Genomic DNA, 19,782 nt, shown 5'->3' on the forward strand with positions numbered 1-19,782 from the left:
TCCACCACTGCTGGCGGCTCACCTCCCACTGCGCAACGCTACGCGCTGTTCACATCCAGCTGCCGCTGCCCAACACTACAGTGGCAGACAACAATGCAAACTAGCCACAGACTGCACACAGCACAGCCAGTGATTTTCATACAGAGCGCTACGTGGCATTACCAATATAAAAATCTAAACAGCCTACTTACAGCACTATCTAGCACTATCACATCACGGCATTCGCCAGTAGCTGTTTGCACATTCACCGATCCACCCGGTGTCGTCCGTTCTGGAGAGAGAACGCTACGAATTAACATACGACATCGGGACGCTAGCAACCGTGCAAAGATCTGATAGTCGGCCTTAAGCAGGGTGATGGGGCGATAATGTGTGATCCCTGGCTTCGGTTTATGTACTGGCACCAAGAGGCCTTTCATAAAAGCCGGTGGAATAGGCGCATCGGAATTTAACATCTCGTTGTACATTTTCGTCCATGGCGGTGCCATTTCGTTGCGAAATTCTCGGTAAAATTCAGCAGGAAGCACATCAATGCCTGGGGACCGATTCAACGCACCTTGTGCGATCGCATCATGTACGTCCTCACAGCTAATGGCTTCCAGTAAGGTTCCCGCGGCTTCCGCCGTCAGTGTACGGGAAACGTGCGTGGCTATACGGTCGAGGTCATCGACAGGTGCTGATTCTTCCTGATAGATGTGTTGGTAATGGTCGACAAATGCTGAGACAATGTCCCCTTGACGCGTCACTCTTCGGTCTTCGCGGGTAATTAATTCCCGTACCAAACCGCGTTGTCGGCGCTTTCGTTCATTCACGACGTGGTGCATGGAAGGAATCTCGTGCCTTATCGTATCGTGACATCTGGCGCGCACCATGGTTCCCTGAAGATGTTTCCCAGCTAAAGCCACTAGTTTAGCTTTTATCCTTTTGCGTCCGATCCAGATGTCCTGTCCCGGAGGACCATCATCCAGGTCGCGCAGCGCTGCAAAATAAAAGTCGGTCGTACGGCGGCGCCATCTCCTTGCTATATGAGATGAATGTACGGCGCAGCGCCGGTTTAGCACAAGTCAGCCACCAATCAAGCATTGTCGCGTACCTTCCAACCCCGCGCTCGCACATCGTCCATGTATCAAGGATCCGTTGACGGCATTCAGGATCATGTAAATGTTGAATGTTTAGTTTCCACGGGGCCTTACTGTTCCACACCTTTCTACGGGGAAGAAGCACCGTACAGATATAAGCGCTGTGATCGGAAAATGCCAATGGCCAGCTTTCCGCATCCTGGACACCATTTGCGTGAGCCCGTGAGATATAAATGCGATCTAATCTGCTCGCCGAATGACTTGTCACAAGGTGTATTCCGGTGCATCTACATGTCGTCATTCCCACGTGTCACTAAGTAAAAGGTCGTTGACAACGATTCGCAACAGCTGGCTGATGTTTGCTTGCGGCCATTGGTCTTTCTGGCTGAGAACACAGCTGAAATCTCCACCAATTATTACACATTCACGACGTCCATGGAATGGTGGGGCAATGTCTTCTGCACAAAATCGCGCCCTTTCCCGCCGCCGATCATTTCCCGTCGGGGCATAAAGATTGATGATGCGTGTCCCAAACGTCGTGAAAGCCATTCCCCTGGCCGACGGAAGATAACACACGTTTTCCACTGAGAAGCCACCTCGCACGTAAACTGCCACCCCACTCCCATTGTGGTCTCCATGTGACGAATAGGATTCGTAGCCTGCGATGAAGCAAAATCCACATCAGATGCCCAAATCGTTTCCTTCAGTAGGTGTATTTTGGCCGGTGAACGCACGACATTTATATTTAATGTCGCAATACGGTTCGCATGGCGTTGAGTCCCACGCTGTCGAGGCGCAACATCTCCCTGCATCGGCGCTGGGGGCTGAGTTAGAAGACGTTCTCCCGCCCCTCTCCCTTCACCTTCAACAATTATTAGGCCGTCTTCGTAAGTGCCGGCTGCCTCTGTATGACGTCCGACGCCTCCTCAATATCGTAATACCACATCTTTTCAGGCAGTGATATATTCGTGTCCATAGCCACAGCCAACTGGCTGTGATTCCTCTTCAGCATCACCACGTCCCGGTACCGTTAATGTGACAGACCGCTGCCGGTCTGATCGAACAGTTTCCATTGCCTCATCCTGTTTCGTAGAGGCTGTTGTGTCGTCTTGGTCCACAGGCACACCGTCGTCGGCGCAAGGGGAGTCATCCCGAGGAGATGTCGTGCGACACCGCCGTTTCCTCCTTTTCAGGGAACGTTGTTTGCGTGACCTTTCTTCCGTGTCCTCAGATTGTAGGGAATCACGGCTGCCCGACAGAAAAGCATCCTTAGGAACTGGATGTGTTTAGAGTCTCATCGTTGTACTTTGCGGGAGTTCGGTCAAAACTGATGTGGTCGTCACAGAGTGCGTTCCAGACGGAACAGCATCCGTAGTGACCGGAACTGCTTCGTCTACTATCGGTGTAATTGGTGGGGGTTCGGTCTTATCTGATGATGTCGCCGTAGATTGTATGCTCGATGGAGCAGCATCCTCTGTCATCCCGACGTCTGCTACAAGGTTTCGGAGAGTGCTATCTTGATCTTCCATCGGGGCTGTGTCCTTTCGGTCATCAGCGGACGCAGTGAGGGCTTTGGCATAGGTGCTCGGTAGTACTGTCATCGCCGGCGACGGCTCCCGCACATCTGAAGGCAGTTGCGTAATCCGCCGTTGCATACAGTTCGACCTGGGGTGTCCCTCCTGGCCGCAGCCAGAAAATGAATGTGGTTGACCATCGTAAATCACCACCACCCGACAACCACCAATTGTCAGATAGGGCGGTACATGCTTCTGAAGATCAATAGTGATCTGTCGCACACCGTTAAGAACGGGGTACGTTTCGAATTGTGTCCAGCGTTCTGCCGTGTGACCATGTACCGTGCCGTATGGCTTAAAAGACTCGATAACTTCGTCAGCCGGGAGCTCAAATGGCAGTTCAAAAACACGTATTGTCCGCACACCCAGACCAGCATGTTCTACAGTAACCGTGCCGACATTCCCGTCACCATGGCAAAATCGGAGACCTGCTTTTGTCGCCTGTAGAATTCTCTCATACGCTGCGTCATTTACCGTCTTGACATACACCGTGGGACTAATGATGGACAGGTGAATTCCGACAATATCGTTTGGCGGTATCTTGACGTCCTCTCGAATGAATCGCTCCACTGCTAAAGCCTTTGGTCGTTCGAAGTCTTTGCAGAAATTGAATCGAAATATAGTTTTCCTGTACTTGTGCGCCATGGTCGTTTTTACTAGCCCGCGCGCAGACTAAGTCCACAAGTAAACAAAACTCGCACACGCCGCACAGGCGAAAGTATCGGACCTCCGCTTCGCACGGCCGCTAGCGCCGAACTGAACACTCAGCTACGGGAGGCGGACTATATTACTGATGACAGACAGATAAACGCGTCGAAGCTAAACGTTTACCTCGGCGCCTGTTGGTAAGTTACCTGCTCATGTGATTGTTAGTAAGGGTCTACCTGGTGTGAAGCTAACTCGTTCGCTCGTTCGTATGGCTTTTTCCACAATTGCATGAAGCTGCGTGAAATTTCAATTTTCCACAGAACCGAGCAGCACCGCACTGGCGCCTGCGTGTAAGAGCATTTCTTAACAACCGAGCGAGATGGCGCAGTGATTAGGACACTGGATTCGCATTTGAGAGGACGACGGTTCAAACCAGCGTCCGGTTATCCTGTTTTGGGTTCTCCGTGATTTCCGTGAATTGTTTCAGACAAAGGCCGGGATGGTTCCTTTTGAAGGGCACGGCCGATTTCTTCCCCGGCCCTCCCTAACTCGAGCTCGTGCTCCGTCGCTAATGACCTCATCGTGGACGGCACGTTAATCACTAATCACCTCTTCCTCCATATCTTAAAAATGAGCTGCCTCCGTAGTCTATAGGCAGTAATGGCCGTAGGATCTCGCATCGCATAATCGGCTCCTTTGTTTGCCTCGTCTCAATCCACGTGATATTTTTGTTGGGTTTGTGAATCATTGCGTCTGTATGCCTTCCCTGCCAACAACTGTGTGTGAACAGCGACGTCTCATAGCAACAGCAGTGACTCCATTAACTCCTGACAAGCTCGCAAAAGTATGGGACGAGTCTGACTGTTGAGTGGATATTTTTTGTGGGCCTGGTGGAGAGCTTATTGAACATTTGTGGAAAGTAAATGAAAATGTTGATACTAAACGTAACTGTGAAACGTACACTAAGGTTGCAGTCATGTAAAGGATATGCCCTTGTAAAATCCGATGGTTCTCTTGAAAACTGAAACTTCGAAATCTTAGGCGTGAGTTAAAATTTATCTCCAGTTTCTGTCTTCATTTATGTAGAAGACGTAGTCTTGTGAAATAGGATGGATGTTTTTGAAACACCATGTACTTAGCAGTGTCCTAGACTGGACGTTGGTAAGGCTAGTGTGAGAAGTTGGCATCGAGGTGTGTACGAAATTACTGAATAAGAACAGTAGGATGCTTTTCAGAAACTGGCCGGTGTGACAGGTTTATTCAGAAATTATACCACTAGGGAGTGCAAAGCGTGGCATCAGGGAGGCCTCCAGTAGATTGTCGTGCATATTGCCCGAGAGAAGGATGGGAAAGCGCGTCTGAATCGATCGACGGCTGCCTGCTAAGAGAAGCCGAAGTCTATCCCAGCCCACTCCCACCAGTTTGCCCTACGAGCCTCACGTAACTGTTTGCAGCCCTCTGATAGCTTACTTGAGAGTACTTTGGAAGCGTACCTTCATCAGAAATGTTTCACCATGGCATCACCCCGTCAGCGTGACTGACTATAAGAATGGTGTGCAGTGTGATACCTCTGCTGGTGGCCACAGTCGCCGACTCTCGGCGCCAGTGGACCAGCGTGAGGGAAAAGTCTAGAGGAGGAAAATTTCAAGGATCCATTGAGCTTAGCAATGTGATAATAAGGGAAGGGGAGTCAGTCAGACAATGCGGAAGCAAGGGGAAACAAGGGTTCCTCCATGCATCGCCTACGTCCGCCTCCTGACACCGTGATATGGCAGCTTCGGTCACGCGACCCACAACAGGGAGTGAATGCGGAGACCGTTCCGGGTCTCGCCGCAAAGCCGGGACACGAAGGGGAGCAGCCGCCATCATCACCGCACGACGAACGACTATGAAAACTGATGAGATGATTCATTCCTCCACCTCTCCCCCCTCCTTCTCAACAACTGAGTCGTGTCCATGCCCGGTCATATCGGCCCTGAGAAATTTTGTTCTTGTGTGTAGAAGCTACTGAAGTAAATGCAGTCATTTCAAATTTTATTCACCAAAGCAATCTGTTCTATTCACTTACTAATCCCATAATCTTATAAGCTTCTGCTTCTTGATTTCACTTAATTATTGTCAGCCAACGCGGGGCAATAGAATTAATAAACTGCATGTCAATTTATGCAACAATTCAAAGAATTCTCGATTTACTACGTTTTTGGCACCTCATTAGAAATTCGCATACTGTGTCATAACCACAGATTTTCTCAAATCATGTTTTAGGCGCCTAACGTGGGGCGATCTCACACTTAATTTGTACGCTTTGTGTTACCAATAAGAATTCTAGATTTACTACAGCACTTGAATGAGGTATGGGTCGGCAGTAGTATCCGGTAGCATCTGGGACCGTACAAGCCCAAGTCCGGTCATGACTAATTAGCAAAACCTAGTTGCTCCGTACAGAGAACAAAAATTGAAAAAATAAAAAGTTATGAAAAGTAAAGTTTCTCTCATGTAATCTATTGGGCCACCATGCACATTCTCCTAGCATCTATCTCACCGTTCTATACGTGAACAGGTCGTGCAGACATTTCAATACAGAGTGATCCGTAAACGCTGAGAACGCTTAATATGTTGTGCTGGACAGCAAGAGCGGAAGCCCTGTCCTGGAATGCATAGTTCTGTCGACGTGCAGTGTCGAAATCTGTAAAGAACTGAGTCAAAACTTCTTAAGAGTATGACTGATATCTTAATTGGTAATTCTACTCAATAGACAGTAGTGCGAAGCAGATGCACCGACAATGCCTGAAGAACGTTTAGTATACTGAGCCATACGGTAAACTTATTATTTTTCAAAATGAAACCCGTGTCCGGAAATTGAAAGACTCGGACCTGTGGTACACTGGAGTGCGTTAATCCCCCTTAGACTGATGCCTAACCAAATAGTATAGCAAACACAATACTAATAACAATGAGGTACCAAAACAATCTGATCCCTGCTTAATATCATTTGTTCACTTTTGGAACGATATGCAGCAACGATTGTAAGTGGCAGGAAGTCGATAAGTTGTTGGTAGGTTTCCGGTATGTGGCACCAAATGTCTACGCGCAGGACACACAGTTCCATAATTTACGGGCTCGTGGTTAGTGGGCACGAAGTTGGCGTCCGATAGCATCCTAGATATGTTGCATTGCGTTCAGATGAGGGTGATTCGGTGACTAAAACATCAACATGAGCTGACTATCGTGTTCCTGAAATCATTGTAGCACGATTCTGCCTTGTGACATGGACATTTACCCTAATGGAAAACGCCATCGCTGTCGGGAAAGACATCAAGCGTGAAGGGTTGAGAGTGATCCGCATAATGTAGTATACAGCGGTCATGGGGTCTTCCATTACTACGGCAGGTCCGATCGAAAACCAAGTGAATGTCCCCGTAGCATAATACTGTCCCCATCGAGGCCGGCCGGTGTGGCCGTGCGGTTAAAGGCGCTTCAGTCTGGAACCGCGTGACCACTACGGTCGCAGGTTCGAATCCTGCCTCGGGCATGGATGTGTGTGATGTCCTTAGGTTAGTTAGGTTGAAGTAGTTCTAAGTTCTAGGGGACTTATGACCACAGCAGTTGAGTCCCATAGTGCTCAGAGCCATTTGAACCATTTTTTTTTTTTTTTTTTGCCCCCGTCGACCTGCGTCAGTAGTGCAGTGCATGACTCGAGTAACCGTTCGCCAGGACGACAATCGGCATTATAAACGATATACATCCGACCAGGCGATACGCTTCTATCGATCTACGGTCCAGTTTCTGTGATCCCGTGCCCATTACACTCGTAATTGACCATGTGGGTAGGGTTTACATGGGGACACGTAAGGGCCGTCTGCAACAGTCCCTTGCTCAGCAGTGTACATTGAACGGTGTGCTCCAAAACCAGCATTGTGCTCTGTCGTCAGATCTGAGACAGACTGTCTACTGTCCTGCTTTACATAGCGATCAAGCCTCCGATCTAGGCGTTCTGTGATGGGCTGAGGGCATCCATTACCTCGTAGTATGCTAGTGGATTCACCGTGTTCAAGCGCTTTCAATAAATGCTCACAACAGTAGCACTCGAACATGTGACCATCTTCGCTGTTTCCGAAAATCTCGTTTCCCGGCGTCGGACCATAACAATCTGCTAATTATCACTGGGTTCTGAGAGCCATTGGAATGTACTGAGTAAAGGGCAAAGACATATACTGGAGTGTATCTCTCACCCACGTACCTCTATTAGGACAAAAATATTAGACTGCGTCATTTTCGTAACGAAAAAGGTGATGTCAGTCGTTCGATACTGAAATTAGGCACAGAGCACTTGTAGTGAAATATTGTGACAAGTACATGGTAGTCTCGAGAGTGCTGAAGCTAGAGAGGGGTGACGCCGCTGGCTGGTGCCCGACTGCCGCGCCCGTGACAGAGACAATGCGCTTGCTCCGGCCTCGCATTTCGCAAGCTGTCTGAATCGAGCTGCAGTCTGCTACTTCGTAGCGGCCTACTTACTCCTACCCATATACACGAGTACATCCGCACTAGACACTCGCTTCCTGAATAAGAGGTTATTCTCGGCCGAAGTGCATTTCCTTGTCCATAGTTTCCAGGAATATACCTTCCGATTGGGCAGCCACCTAATATAAAACGCAATTATTCGGCATTTAAAAACATCAGTGTTTTTATTTAAACAAATTCAGCAGCAATTTTCATCAACAATTTCGTTATAAACGATAATCTATCGCAACCCACCCCCTCTTAATCATAAACTACGTCTTCACATGAAATACTTTCTTTATATTTATAAACAAAAAAAATAACAACTGAGAAAAGGTTTTTAATAACAGAGCTATAAACAAACAAACACTGTCTGAAAAGGCCTTGAAGGCCCAACGGTACTGACCGTCTGGCGTGCCATCCTCAGCCCTTAGGCGTCGCTGGATGCAGATACGGAGGGGCATGTGGTCAGTACACCGCTCTCCCGGCCGTTCTCAGTTTTGGCGACCGATGCCGCTACTTCACAATCAAGCAGCTCCTCAATCGGCCTTACAAAGGCTGACTGCACCCCACTTCCAACAGCACTCCGCAGACCCAGACGGTGACCCATCCAAATGCTACCCAAGCTTCGGTGATCTGACAGGAACTGGTGTTACCATTGTGGCAGTAACAGAGCTATACAAATAAATAAAATAAGTAGAGTCACCGGTGTACTATCAGTGGTGGAATTTCCTCTGACTCGAATGCCGCCAAATTCTTCAGGTTTAGCTAGCTAATAGCACCCAGATAAATACACTGCCTGATTAAGAACATCAAACACGCAGAAGACATGGTCGGATAAGTAACTTTGTATACGTACTCATTATCGGCATACATATAATTGAGTAGTGTCTCAATGCTTTGTGACAGATAGAACGGCCAGCAGAGTGCATTAGTGTTGTTCGAGTTTATTGATTTTACTTGGCCTGTAGAGTGTATAGGGGACGTTATCAGCATCAAGTGTTGATCAAGATGACTGTGAAGTACACAGAGGTGCTGCGCACTCCTATGAGACAGCGTTATCAGCACCTGACAGAGTTCAAAATGGGCCCAAATGTGGGGTTCCATTTGGCCGGCTGGTCTTTCGAGTGTGGCAGTGGACTGGTGTTTGACTGCATGGGAAGGCGAGGGCAAGCGCATTCGTCGTCAAGCTTCCTATCGACAACATCTGACCACCACAAGATAGTAGGGCCACTTTGTGCACCAAGCAAATCGTAATCCCTTCACCTCCGTGCCTGCCACCAGACTATTGACTGCCTGCGACACTCTGTGTTACACCATTGATCAGGGACTAGCAGCAGCTCAACTAGCGAATTAGCATCCCGCGCGTATTCTGCCACTAACACCGTAATACAAGCGGCTGTGCCTGTAGTGCTGCCATGACCGGGAAGCATGGACTGCTGACGAATGGTGTCACACTGTGTTCAGCGATTGATCAAGAACTGCCCTACTCCCGACCACCATCGTTATCGAGTATGGAGGCGACCTGAGGAGAGGTCATGCTCTTTAGAGGAACACAACGCTGCTAATCCTAGCGTCAAGGCCCGTGAAGCCATGATATAGCTGGTAGCGATTGAGGAAACTCTGACTGTCCAACTGTGTGTCACGGAAAGTCTGCGTCCTCATGTGTTAAATGTCATGTGACAATATGTTGGTGCCATTTTTCAACAGCACAATGCTCTTCCACACATGGCACGACTCTCTATGAACTGTCCGTGTGATGCTGAGGTACTCCTGTTTCCAGCAATATCCTCAGTTCTGTGCCCAATAGAATGCGTATAGGACTAGCTCAGACGCTAATTCCGTCCCTGTGACAGTATTCAGGATATCAAGGGCCGTCTACCGCAGTTGTGGGGCAGCTTGCCTCAGGAAATGATACAACGACATTGTGACACTCTTCCTAACCAACTCAGCTCATGTGTCCAGGCCAAAGCGTGAGCAACATCACACTGATAAGTAGGCTCATATTGACAGTTTTGTAATCGAATACCTTCTAAACTTGTCAAGTTCTATTTCGCTCCCTCCTCCCCTACTGGGTGTTTCACTTTTTAAGTCAGGCAGGGAATAATTAACATTTAAAATCAAAGGAAATCTAATCCCAATTTTATTTAATCTATATTGTGAAAAGGGTAGTTGCTACTCATCATATAGCGGAGATGCTGAGTCACAGATAGCCACAACAAAAAAACTGTCACACAATAAGCTTCCGCCCAACAAGGCCTTTGTCAAAAATAAACAGCAGACACACACACACACACACACACACACACGGAAACGCAACTCGCCACGCACACAACCACTGTGTGTGGCACCTCAAGCCAGACTATGGACTACAGACTGGCTTCAGCTGCCAGAGACTTTGGTCGCAGGTGTGTGAGTTGCGTTTCTGTGTGTGTGTAAGTGTGTGTGTGTGTGTGTGCTGTCTATTTTTGACAAAGGCCTTGTTGGGCGGAAGCTTATTGTGTGACAGTTTTTTTGTTGTGGCTGTCTGTGACTCAACATCTCTGCTATATGATGAGTAGCAACTACCCTTTTCGCAATATTGTTACATTCCATCCTGGATTTTCCATCGTTTTATTTAATCCATAATTTTTCTATCTACTGCACTCCATCTTTCCCTATTTTGTGCTGCTATTCTCATCTGTTTGTAACTACTACTCGCAACGCCCTCTGTAACGCTTGTTTAATATTCTCGTCTTCGTGTGTCTTTAATATTTTTCCCCAGTTTCAACTGCATGAAGTGTCAGATTTCAATATTGTTGGATGTTGAAGGGAATATCCCACTAACCTGCCTTTTGTGTTGCTAAGAGTCTATCATAGACTGCCCTCCTCACCTATTCTTTTCGACACTTCGTTCCGTGCTATGTCTAATTAATTTTTTTACATTTTTCAATAGAACGACATTTCAAATGCTTCCAGTTTCTGCATTTCGGCATTTCCCGTAGTCCATTGTGATCCATACAATGTTCAATCGGATACTTTTAGGAACTTCTTATGTAGTTTCACATCAATATATCAAAGCAATAGAGCTCTTACATTGAAGAAAGTTTAAATACCTGAGCCAGTTTACTTGTGATATCTTCCTCGCTTCAGCCACCCTCCATAATCCTGCTCCCTAGATAGAAGGACTCTTCCACTACTGTATCTTTAACAGTTCTTATGCTAAGGAACCTGTTATTCTGGTTTCTGCTACCTCCGGGCTTGTACATATTAAGCCAGTACTAAGTGCGCTGTCGTAAGGGCAATCTACACTATCAGATACAAAGTATCCGACACCTGTCAGTTAACATTAATACACTGCGTGTCCACCCTTCGTCTTTATGATGGCTTGAACTCTACTGGAGACATTTTCAGTGAAGTATCTGCATCTCTGTGGACGAATGGCAGCACATTCTTCCTCATGAGCCGAAACCCAAGTGGGTACTGATGGGTGACGCTGGGGTCTTGAGCGAAGTCGACGGTCTAACTCATCCAAATCTGTTCCACTGCATTCAGATCGGGACTCTGGGCAGGCCAGTCCATTTCAGGAATGTCACTGTCCACAAACTATTGCCTCACAGGTGCTTCCTTATGACGGTTGCATTGTCATGATACAAACAGACATCGTCTCCAAACTGTTGCTCTGCTGGACGTAGTACACAATACTGTAAAATGTCTTCATTTAAGTTTTTCTTACGAACATTAAGGGGACCACAGCCCATCCATGAAAGACATATTGAAACACCACCTCCTTCGCACTTCACTGATGGCACCTAACGTTATCAAGGTATTCACCAACCCCAAAGCTTTCCATCGATTATCGAAGTATAGCCTGATTCATCATTCCAAATCACTCGTGCCCTGCCATTCACTGTCCAGCGGCGTCCCTCTTTACACCAACTCAAGCGTACATCTACATCTACATGGTTACTCTGCAATTCATACTTAAGTGCCTGGCAGAGGGTTCATCGAACCATTTTCATACTACTTCTCTACTATTCCACTCTCGAATGGCAAGTGGGAAAAAGGAACACCTAAATCTTTCCGTTGGAGCTCTGACTTCTCTTATTTTATTATGATGATCATTTCTCCCTACTTAGGTGGGTGTCAAGAAAATATTTTCACATTTCGAAGAGAAAGTGGGTGATTGAAAGTTCATAAACAGATCCCGCCGCAAAGAAAACCGCCTTTGCTTCAGTGACTGCCACCCCAACTCGCATACCGCATCAGTGACACTCTCACCCCTATTGCGCGATAAAACGAAACAAGCTGCTCTTTTCACTTTTTCGATGTCCTCCGTCAATCCTACCTGGTAAGGATCCCACACCGCGCAGCAATATTCCAGCAGAGGACGGACAAGAGTAATGTAGGCTGTTGTTTTTAGGGGTTTCTCGCATCTTCTAAGTGTTCTGTGTCGGCCGCTGTGGCCGAACGGTTCTAGGCGCTTCAGTCCGAAACCGCGCTGCTGCTACGGTCACAGGTTCGAATCCTGCCTCGGGCATTGATGTGTGTGATGGTCTTACGTTAGTTAGGTTTAAGTAGTTCTTTGCTCGTAATTGTAATTCCTAGGTATTTAGTCGAATTGGCAGCCCTTAGATTTGTTCGATTTATCGTATGCCCAAAATTTATCGGATTTCTTTTAGTACCCATGTGGATGACCTCGTACTTTTCTTTGTTTATTGCCAATTGGCACTTTTCGCACTATACAGAAATTCTCTCTAGATCATTTTGCAATTGGAACTGATCGTCTGATGATTTTACTAGACGGTAAATTACAGCGTCATCTGCAAACAATCTAAGGGGGCTGCTCAGATTATCACCAAAATCATTTATGTGAATCAGAAACAGCAGAGGGCCTATGACGCTACCTTTCGGAACGCCAGATATCACTTCTGTTCTACTCGATGATTTACCGTCTATCACTACGAACTGCGACCTCTCTGAGAGGAAATCACGAATCCAGTCACACAACTGAGACGATACTTCATATGCACGCAATTTGATTAATAGTCGCTTGTGAGGAACGGTATCAAAAGTCTTCTGGAAATCTAGGAATAAGGAATCGATCTGAGATCCCTCGTCGACTGCGCACATTACTTCATGGGAATAAAGAGCTAGATGTTTTGCGCAAGAACGATATTTTCTGAATCTGTGTTGGTTATGTATCAATAAGTCATTTTCTTCGAGGTGATTCATAATGTTCGTGTACATTATATGCTCCTAAATTGTACTGCAAATTGAGGTCAGTGATATGGGTCTGTAATTCAATGGGTTACTCCTATTTCCTTTCTTCAATAGTGGTGTGACCTGTGCTACTTTCCAGTCTTTAGGAACAGACCTTTCGTCAAGTGAGCGGTTGTATATGAATGCAAAGAGAGGCGCTATTGTGTCTGCATACTCTGAAAGGAACCTGATTGGTATACCATCTGGACCGGAAGACTTGCCTTTCTTAAGTGATTTGAGTTGTTTCGCAACACCTAAGATATCTACTTTTATGTCACTCATGCGAACAGCTGTTCTGGTTTCTAATTCTGGAATATTTACTTCATCTTCTTTCGTGAAGGAATTACGGAAAACTGTATTTAATAAGTCCGCTTCAGTGGCACCATCATCAGTAACATTTCCATCGCTATCGCGCATCGACTAGAGAAACACGTGGCTTATGAATAGCTGCTCAAACACTGTACACATTCTTTTTAACTCCCTGCACTCAGTCATTTTGCCAGCTGAAAAGCTACTAGCACTTCGCAACTCACGAGTGATTCCTCCGTTGACTTTATGCGACTGTTTACAACCACTCCCCGCAATGCTCGACGGTCTTTGCCTGTCAGTACGTGAGGCATGTCTCGTCTTTGTTAATCTGTGGTTGTTCCACTTCACAGTCACGTCATCAAAAGTCGACTTGGGTAGCTTTAGAAGGGCTGAAATGTCCTTTGTGGTTCTGTTTCTCAGGTGACATTCAATGATTAGTCCACGTTCGAAGTCACTGAACATTCCTGACCAACGCATTCTGCTGTTAGCGCTTCTCTAACGACAACGCAACACTCCCACCCCTTTTATACTGGCGGGTCCGCCTCTCTAGAGGTCAATTCTGCATTAAATAGTGTGTCCGCTACTTCGAATCAGACGGTGCACAAGCGGTGTCTTTTCAGACTAATCGTCCAATAGTTTTCACAGTCATTATCAGATGCCTTCTTTGGTAATGCGATTTGTTGGACACAGAATCAAACGAACCAGATCCCGTGGCCGACCTCTCCAAAGTCTGGTTATGTTCTAATGCCCGTGGCTTGTCGAGGATGATTTTGATGTACTTTTTCACGGCGATCTGAAAGTATATCAATGCTGAAGTATAACTGGAAACAAGCAAAACATTTATTACCTAACTTCATTTTTTCGAGGTGATAATTAAAGCTTTATGACGATTCCTCGTAGAAGAATAGGTCATTCATAGGAATGTCCGTAAAAAGGAAAGTTACACAGGAAGCCAGACAATAGCAGCAGCAGCAGCAGCAGCAGCAGCTGTATCAGCAGAAAACAGAAGGCTGCTTTAGAGGAGACCTAATGAGCCTGAGCGTAATTTCCTCTGTAGAAAGGCTCGTGTCATTTTTCTAACTGTTGTTAACTACTCTTTTCGTAAAGAAGAAAAACTGTTAGTTGTGAGAGTAGTTTGCTTTTGTTATGTTGCTAGCACAGTCGTCAATAATTTTTAGAATACAGTATAGTATGCGTATGCATTAGTCGAGCAGAACGTATTGTACTATTCGCTGTTCGTCCTATCCGTTGTCAAACTTCTTTAATGAATCTAATTTATTATTGGGTGAAGTTCAAGCTAATCTCTGTCAAAAAATCGTATCCAAAGTGTAGTTTCTACGGTCACTTGAGAAAAGTGGCAATGACCGTCAAAACCATACTTCACCAGATGCAGTATGTTAAAATGTTCAACACATTGTGAGGTTAACTATATTTTCTCTTCCGATCATTAGCACTATAGAAATCATTATTTTATTATTAGCATGAATAATATAAGGGTCAGCTTAGTTAAATTATGTACGCGGAGACTTCACTGATAATTTAACGCCTCGCAGCAATCATACGTTATTTGGACAAGCAGTTAACATCAGAGTAAGTAACGACAAAACAGCAAACAGGCAAATGGGATTTTAATATGTGTAAGTCCATTTTATCAATTCACGAAGAAGCCTGGAGATACTGACAGGTTTCGGATAGATTATATAATGGTAAGACAGAGATTTAGGAACCAGGTTTTAAATTGTAAGACATTTCCAGGGGCAGATGTGGACCACAATCTGTTGGTTATGAACTGTAGATTAAAACAGAAGAAACAGCAAAAAGGTGGGAATTTAAGGAGATGGGACCTGGATAAACTGACTAAACCAGAGGTTGTACAGAGTTTCAGGGAGAGCATAAGGGAACAATTGACAGGAATGGGGGAAAGAAATACAGTAGAAGAAGAATGGGTAGCTTTGAGAGATGAAGTAGTGAAGGCAGCAGAGGATCAAGTAGGTAAAAAGACGAGGACTAGTAGAAATCCTTGGGTAACACAATAAATATTGAATTTGATTGACGAAAGGAGAAAATACAAAAATCCAGCAAATGAAGCAGGCAAAAAGGAATACAAACGTCTCAAAAATGAGATCGACAGGAAGTGCAAAATGGCTAAGCAGGGATGCCTAGAGGACAAATGTAAGGATGTAGAGGCTTATCTCACTAGGGGTAAGATAGATACTGCCTACAGGAAAATTAAAGAGACCTTTGGAGAAAAGAAAACGAGTTGTATGAATATCAAGAGCTCACATGGAAACCCAGTTCTCAGCAAAGAAGGGAAAGCAGAAATGTGGCAGGAGTATATAGAGGGTCTATACAAGGGCGATGTACTTGAGGACAATATTATGGAAATGGAAGAGGACGTAGATGAAGATGAAATGGGAGATACGATACTGCGTGAAGAGTTTGACAGAGCACTGAAAGACGTAAGTCGAAACAAGGCCCTGGGAGTAGACAACATTCCATTAGAACTACTGACGGCCTTGGGAGAGCCAGTCCTGACAAAACTCTACCATATCGTGAGCAAGATGTATGAGACAGGTGAAATACCCTTAGATTTCAAGAAGAATATAACAATTCCAATTCCAAAGAAAGCGGGTGCTGACAGATGTGAAAATTACCGAACAATCAGTTTAATAAGTCACGGCTGCAAAATACTAACGCGATTTCTTTACAGACGAATGGAAAAACTGGTAGAAGCTGACCTCGGGGAAGAGCAATTTATATTCCGTAGAAATACTGGAACACGTGAGGCAATACTGACCCTACGACTTATCTTAGAAGCTAGATTAAGGAAAGGCAAACCTACGTTTCTAGCATTTGTAGACTTAGAGAAAGCTTTTGACAATGTTGACTGGAATACTCTCTTTCAAATTCTGAAGGTGGCAGGGGTAAAATACAGGGAGCGGAAGGCTATTTACAATTTGTGCAGAAACCAGATAGCAGTTATAAGAGTCGAAGGACATGAAAGGGAAGCAGTAGTTGGGAAGGGAGTGAGACAGGGTTGTAGCCTCTCCCCGATGTTATTCAATCTGTATATTGAGCAAGCAGTGAAGTAAACAAAAGAAAAATTCGGAGTAGGTATTAAAATCCATGGAGAAGAAATAAAAATTTTGAGGTTCGCCGATGACATTGTAATTCTGTCAGAGACAGCAAAGGACTTGGAAGAGCAGCTGAACGGAATGGATAGTGTCTTCAAAGAAGGATATAAGATGAACATCAACAAAAGCAAAACGAGGATAATGGGATGTAGTCGAATAAAGTCGGGTGATGCTGAGGGAATCAGGTTACGAAATGAGACACTTACAGTAGTAAAGGAGTTTTGCTATTTGGGTAGCAAAATAACTGATAATGGTCGAAGTAGAGAGGATATAAAATGTAGACTGGCAATGGCAAGGAAAGCGTTTCTGAATAAGAGAAATTTGTTAACATCGAGTATGGATTTGAGTGTCAGGAAGTCGTTTCTGAAAGTTTTTGTATGGAGTGTAGCCATGTATGGAAGTGAAACATGGACGATAACTAGTTTGGACAAGAAGAGAATAGAAGCTTTCGAAATATGGTGCTACAGAAGAATGCTGAAGATTGGATTGGTAGATCATATAACTAATGAGGAGGTATTGAATAGGATTCGGAAGAAGTTTGTGGCACAAGTTGACTAGAAGAAGGGATCGGTTGGTAGGACATCTTCTGAGGCATCAAGGAATCACCGATTTAGTATTGGAGGGCAGCGTGGAGGGTAAAAATTGTAGAGGGAGACCTAGAGATGAATACACAAAGCAGATTCAGAAGGATGTAGGTTGCAGTAGGTACTGGGAGATGAAGAAGCTTGCACAGGATAGAATAGCATGGAGAGCTGCATCAAACCAGTCTCAGGACTGAAGACCACAACAACAACAACAACAATTAGGTATTTACCAAGCTCTAATTTGGTTAAAATTCCCGAAATAACAACTTATTGTCAAATAAACAATTAACTGAAGCATTTATAGAGAGAATCACGGACATCATCAGGTAAAGAGCAGCGGTTCTTCGAACACATCTCAAGAATGGACCACGGGAGATTAGCACAGCAAACAATAGTTTCTTGTCAACAAGAGAATTAAAGTGCGCTGGATGCATGAGATACGAAGGGATTTAGCAGAAATGGGAACACAGGAAACAGAGATATACAACAAGATGATTTCTAAATCAAAAATTCAGGCTTTCAAATGTTTCCAGGACAGAATTAGACTCAGAACAAAATCATAAAATACAGAAGAGCGAAGAAGTTTGCCAAGTATGAGAATGAAAGTATATTAGGCGAGTAGGCAGACCAGAAGAAACAAAGATGATGGAAATTAACATCGTCCTCGGGTGGCAAAAATGGAAAGAAGAAGAAGTAGAATTAGCATTTATAATCTCCGTAGAATAACTGATACGTTACAGATTAATCAAAAAGAAAAAATCTGAGCATCTAACTTGATTGTTGTACTACTCGACAATATGGTCTCAAACGACTCTAAATCCTAACTATACCTTTACTAGCAGCAATCTGCTCTAAAACTGCACTGTATAATTGTGGGATATTGTAGCTGAACTTGACATCACTTAGCTTGTACGGAAAAGTATAAGTTTGCACTTACCTGGAACTGCTTCACTGACGAGGGCTTCCTGCTTCGGTGTGAGGTTATTGGAACTTTAACACCTTTCCTTAGCGTCTCAGGTTGAAACTGGGCCGTTTACATGATGCAGAAATTACATTCACCTTAGTACACACATAATAGGCGACACACATTTTCGCTTCCTCGAGCGAGTACCAGTTGTAGTGTATGTATGCATTAGTCAAATAGAATGTATGGTATTACATGCTGTTCTCCCTGTGTGCCGCAAAATTTCTTTAATAAATAACATTTTATTAATCAGTGACAAAACTCTTATCCAAAGTGCAGGTTCTGCCTTGCTTATGGAAAATAATTAATGATCGTCAAAAGTTAACGTCACCAGATAGAATATACTGCAGTGCACAACACACTGTTACGTTAACTATCTTTTCTCTTCTGATCTTTAGCAATATAGAAATCGTTAGCTGATTGTTAATCTATATAATAACAGGATCAATTTAGTTAAATTATTTGCGTGGATAGGATAAAGTTCACTACACTGATATTTTATTATCTCGCAACAAGCACAATACTCATCCTTATCGAGTCAAGCAGCTAACATCAAAGTAGGTAACGCCAAAATAAGCTGACGACAAAATGGTAAATGGTCTTTTTCATATGTGCAAATCAATTAATTCACAAAGTCAGCGAGTGTATACATGTAGCGCCACTGATATCTAGCTTCCAATACAAAGATAAGGAAAGCGCGTGAAGTACGCTCTCGTAAATTATACATTACAGCTGCTGTATAAATGTGTGAGCCATTTTGCCAAATGGAATTATTAAACTTTCAGCCGTATTTAATAATAACATACGTTTTCAAGATTTCAGTCAGCATTCTCTTTTTGTGATATTGATATGAACACTATGTTATCGCTTTCCGAGTTGTAAAACATTCAAAAGCAAAGATCACATAAATATTTTTTATTTAAAAACATTAGGTTTCAACAGATTTTGCCGTCATCTTCAGGTCTTAAAAAATCTTTGTTATGAAATGCCGGCCGTTGTGGCCGAGCGGTTCTAGGCGCTTCAGTCCAGAACTGCGCTGCTGCTACGGTCGCAGGTTCGAATCCTGCCTCGGGCATGGATGTGTGTGATGTCCTTAGATTAGTTAGGCTTAAGTAGTTCTAAGTCTAGGGGACTGATGATGTCAGATGTTAAGTCCCATAGTGCTTAGAGCCATTTTTTTGTTATGAAACGTGTTCATTTTAAGTTGGATCTCACGCCAAGTTATCATGCTAATAAGAAATCGCAGATTATAAAAGGTTTGTGGTAAGTAAAATGTTTAAAAACATAAAGCGCCTTGTGCAAATGGTCATGTCCAAATATATATCGCCCACAGATGATTGTTACGTCATAAAAACACAATATTGTGTTTTTGTGAAGTAACAATCATTGGCGAGCGCTGTATATTTGGAGTGGCAATTTGCACAAGGCGCTTTATATTTTTAAATATTTTAGTTATTTATTTTTATTTATTCTCGTGTCAGTAACATACATAGGTGCACAGTTAATATGTCATATAGTCTTTGGCTAAAATTTGGCCTCTTCCAGTCTTTTTTTTCTGTCGGTGATGGAGGTTTTCTGCAATACAGGAGGAGGGTGGACACAATCAACAAAGGACCCTGTGCTGAACAGTCTAGACTTCGCCACAATCACATGTAATATTGTTTTCTGTACCGTAGCCCCATCTTGCCAGAATAAATCTTGATGTACCCACTTCTTATTTCAATCTATTCAAAGATTGCCAGGTCATCT

The sequence above is a fragment of the Schistocerca cancellata genome, chromosome 5 (genome assembly GCF_023864275.1).
Source record: "Schistocerca cancellata isolate TAMUIC-IGC-003103 chromosome 5, iqSchCanc2.1, whole genome shotgun sequence".
In the NCBI taxonomy this organism is placed as follows: Eukaryota; Metazoa; Arthropoda; class Insecta; order Orthoptera; family Acrididae; genus Schistocerca; species Schistocerca cancellata.